We start from the raw sequence: 5,096 nt of genomic DNA on the forward strand, positions 1-5,096 counted from the left end.
GCCACGACGCCTAGCTATTTGAATCTCACTCCCATCTCTTGCATGGGACCTAGAAATTCACACAAGGACACACATGTGATTTTTCAAACAACTTTGGTGCACTTGAGCATGTGCTTGTAGTACAAATTTGAATTCTGCACATTAAATGGGCAGAAACTCAATTAATGTATAAAAAAGGCGAAACGAGCCTGGAATAATTCCAAAATTTAGCACGGTACTTCTATTCTGTCTAATCTACCGGTCTAAAAAAATTAAGGCGGGAGAAGGCAGTGTACGTATGTCGTTTTGCACACGGAGGTGACACTTTCCCTCTCGGAACCACGGGCCTTTTGAGGGAAGCTCCGGTTTGCAAGAAGGTTACACAAGAGCTTGTCCCAATTCGGCCAAAAAAATAACGCAACATATTGGTGCCATGACACCATGCCAAGTTTCATGATTTTCAGGCGTGTTTTGGATTTACAGGAATTAAAAAACCAAGTTTCTCAATCTTTTCGGCCGAGCCATGATGCCTAGATGTTTGAATTTCACTTCCATCTCTTGCATGGAACCTAGAAATTCACCCAAGGACACACATGTGATTTTTCAAACAACTTTGGTGCACTGGAGCATGTGCTTTTAGTTCAAATTTGAATTATGCACATTAAATGCCCAGAAACTTAATTAATGTATAAAAAAGGCCAAACGAACATGGAATAATTTCAAAATTTTGGACGAAACTTCTATTTGGTCTAATCCGGTAGTGTACAAAAACTAAGGCGGGAGAAGGCAGTGTACATATGTCGTTTCGCACACGGAGGTGACACGTTCCCTCTTGGAACCAAGAGCCTTGTTGAGGGAAGCTCCGGTTTGCAAGAAGCTTACACCAAAGCTTGTCCCAATTCAGCTAAAAAATTTACTGCAGCATGTTGGTGCCATGTCATGACACCATGCAAAGTTTCATGATTTTCAGCCATGTTTTGGATTTACAGGAATTAAAAAACCAAGTTTCTCGATCATTCCGGCCGAGCCACGACACCCAGATGTTTGAATTTTATTCCCATTTCTTGCATGGGACCTATAAATTCACCTAAAGACACACATGTGATTGTTCAGCAAACTTTGGTGCATTGGAGCAGGTGCTTGTAGTTCAAATTTGAATTATGCACATTAAATGCCCAGAAACTAAATTAATGCATAAAAATGCCAAACGAACCCGGAATAATTCCAAATTTAAACACAACACTCATGTACTAGTTGCATGTTCACTGTATGTAAATGTTCTAGCAATTCAAACACCATCCTTTCACTTGGAAACACCATTTTGTCTTTCAAAACATAATGAAAAAATTAGGTATACCACAAACAGTTTACTAGAAAGAATCATGTGGGATGCCATATAAAATATCTTGGCGCACCGTCTTGTCTGTCTTACGCAGGAAGCTTCGTCGTCTACAGTCCACCGCCCCTACTTGAACCCCACTTTCGCGCCAGTTTCTCGCGGCACCGAGCGAAATTTTTTGGCCACCGTGGAAATATCTATCTCCCCGCCCCCTTCCTCCTACCAAAAGCAACATTTCCACTCTTCCTCCTTGCTTTCCAAGTTCATACCTTCACTTCTGCTTACTGGCGGCTCAGCCTCCTCACCGGTGACCCTTCTTTTTGATGCACCGCCTCCTCGCCGGCGACCCTTGTTCTTACTGCGTGGCCTCCTCACCGCCGACCCTTCTTCTTGTTGCACAGCCTCGTCGATATGGTCAGGTAATCCACACCCCACCCATGCCATCCTCCTCCTTTCTCGTCCCACATGCCCCGACCGACGGAGCGACACCTTCCACCAAAATAACTGCCCATCCTCCAATTAAACGCCGCCCACAGCCATTTTACACAAAGTATAACATGGATCTGAGTAGCATGCGGCCGCACGCGCGAACGAGGTTGCTATGGCTGCCATGCGTGTCGAGCGCCAGATATTGGATGAGCACCTCGTCTTCGAGGCCACCGTCGACACTGCCACGTGGTTGTCTACTTTAAAATATAGTTTGTGATGTTTTCTCGAGGCCACCGCCAGTGCCTTCTAGTGATTTGTCCTCTATAATTTTAATATGCAATCTGATGTTCAGTTAACAGTTTGGTCCTCTGAAATGTAATGTTCATGTTACCACTTTGATCCAACAATTGCTACATTTCGTAGTACTGTTCTCAAGCATTCTTTGTTTTGTTAATTGTCTTATCTTCTAGTACATGTTTCTATTCTACAATGCCGTGCTCAGTTAACTATTTTGGTTCATTTGGTCTGTTGTCCATTTAATTGTTTGGTTCAGTTCTGCAATTTAATTTTCATTTTCTATGGGTACAATTTTGTATTTGTTATGCATGTGACACCAATCGAATTTGGCTGTACTCAATACATATTCTACTGATAGTATGGCAACTCTCAGTTAACCTGATCAAGATCTTCCTTATGTGTGTTGCAAGGAAACAATGGGAGACACTGCGGTTTACCATCGAGGTTTGTTCAAGCAGGGTCCTTTGGCTAATAGCACATTATTGTGCAGTTGCAGGAATCATTCTAATATTTAGGTTTCTTACAATTTAGTCTTGCACATGTAGATCCTACTGTCAGAGGCTTAGACCCACTGTTTGACCCCTTTTGCATATCGGGAAATGAGATGTCCATGAATATCAGTCAAGTCAAGAAACTCAGAAAGATTGTTAGGATGAAGAAACTTGCGACGAATAATAGCAAGATCTTTGTTTGCACAATGAAGAATACATCAATCAACTATAGGATGGTACCAACTCTTTTACCTTATTTTTACCCCATGCGCCATCTCAAAATTTACAACACCGATTTATGCATAGCTTTGTTTTCAGTACTATTCAAAGCAGTTCACCGATGATTACCTCTCAAACCACCTGCATGTTCAAGAGGTGAGGAAGGTATTCATTCAACACCCATGCTACAATATTGAAGTCTTGTTGAATAGGACAAAGGTTCGGCGGGCAATTATCCATAGCCACTGGCCTAAAGTTGGAAGGACATTGAACATCACTGAAGGCTCAATATTTGCCTTCCTCTTCTGCATTTTCCCAGATAAGATTCATTTGTGTTTTTACCGTGTATGATGCTACTTTCCAAAGGTTTTTGATGCTGCATGTGAAACTTGGTGCTGTTGTGTAATGGCGTAACTGAGTGCCAAAGCTATCTGATGTAATTCGATTATGAAATCTTGGTTGCTTTTATACGGATGAAATATTTGGCGTGTTATATAAGAAATATCAGTTTGATTAGGACATGGATTATCAATAATTGGCTAATTACCCTGCTTATTGGGGTTTTCCATTGCAGACGGTTACTCAGACAACACCATGGGCGATGAACTCAAACAACCCACACGGTTTCTAGAAAGTAGGCGTGTTCGATCAACTAACAATCACACACGGCTTCCGGCAGCGAACTGTTTGCATTAGGCCACCTTGCACACACGTTTCCACACAAAGAACTGTGTGTGATATACATACGAATGGAAACGTTTTCCCTGGATTGACTGTGTGGGATGTACATAAGAACAGAAATGAATTCCTTGGATTGACTGTGTGTGATATACATACCTACGGAAATGTTTTTCTGGGATTCACCGTGTGGGATGTACATACCTACGGAATGATTTTCTTGGATTACCATGTGGGATGTACATACCTACGGAAATGATTGGGTTTCGGTGCCTCGCCCGATTGCACGTGGCCCCAACCTGGGTCCCAGGAGGGCCTATCCCCGATGATTTCTGGGTCGTGTGGGAAGGACACCCTATCGCACGCACTCACTTGGCGACGGTTCCAAATGGCATCGCAGAAAGGGGTTAAAAACCGTTTGTTTAGCACGTCGTTGTACCAGTGTGGTTGCCTGGTTTCTGGGCATTTTGAATGTTTCTTGCATTCCACAATAGTGTCCGGAAACACTCCACGATTTTGGTTTGGAGGTTAAAGCCGAAAGCCTGCGATGACAATTTTTCCACATGTTCGGTTGAGATATAGGATGATCATAAAGTACATTGATACATTGAATCAACTGCCAATTCCTTATCCATTCCATCTATAAGATGAAGGAAATATGCCCTAGAGGCAATAATAAAGTTACTATTTATTTCCTTATTTCATGATAAATGTTTATTATTCATGCTAGAATTGTATTAACCGGAAACATAATACATGTGTGAATACATAGACAAACCGAGTGTCACTAGTATGCCTCTACTTGACTAGCTCGTTAATCAAAGATGGTTATGTTTCCTAACCATGGACATGAGTTGTCATTTGATTAACGGGATCACATCATTAGGAGAATGATGTGATTGACTTGACCCATTCCGTTAGCTTAGCGCTTGATCATTTAGTATGTTGCTATTGCTTTCTTCATGACTTATACATGTTCCTATGACTATGAGATTATGCAACTCCCGTTTACCGGAGGAACACTTTATGTGCTAGCAAACGTCACAACATAACTCGGTGATTATACAGGTGCTCTAAAGGTGTCTCCGAAGGTACTTGTTGGGTTGGCGTATTTTGAGATTAGGATTTGTCACTCCGATTGTCGGAGAGGTATCTCTAGGCCCTCTCGGTAATGCACATCACTATAAGCCTTGCAAGCATTGTGACTAATGAGTTAGTTGCGAGATGATGTATTACGGAACGAGTAAAGAGACTTGCCAGTAACGAGATTGAACTAGGTATTGAGATACCGACGATCGAATCTCGGGCAAGTAACATACCGATGACAAAGTGAACAACATATGTTGTTATGCGGTTTGACCGATAAAGATCTTCGTAGAATATGTGGGAGCCAATATGAGCATCCAGGTTCCGCTATTGGTTATTGACCGGAGACGTGTCTTGGTCATGTCTAAATAGTTCTCGAACCCGCAGGGTCCGCACGCTTAAAGTTTGATGACTGTTATATTATGAGTTTATGTGTATTGATGTACCGAAGGTAGTTCGGAGTCCCGGATGAGATTGGGGACATGATGAGGAGTCTCTAAATGGTCGAGACGTAAAGATCGATATATTGGACGACTATATTTGGACATTGGAAAGGTTCTGAGTGATTCGGGTATTTT

The sequence above is a fragment of the Triticum dicoccoides genome, chromosome 5A (assembly GCF_002162155.2).
Source record: "Triticum dicoccoides isolate Atlit2015 ecotype Zavitan chromosome 5A, WEW_v2.0, whole genome shotgun sequence".
NCBI lineage: Eukaryota > Viridiplantae > Streptophyta > Magnoliopsida > Poales > Poaceae > Triticum > Triticum dicoccoides.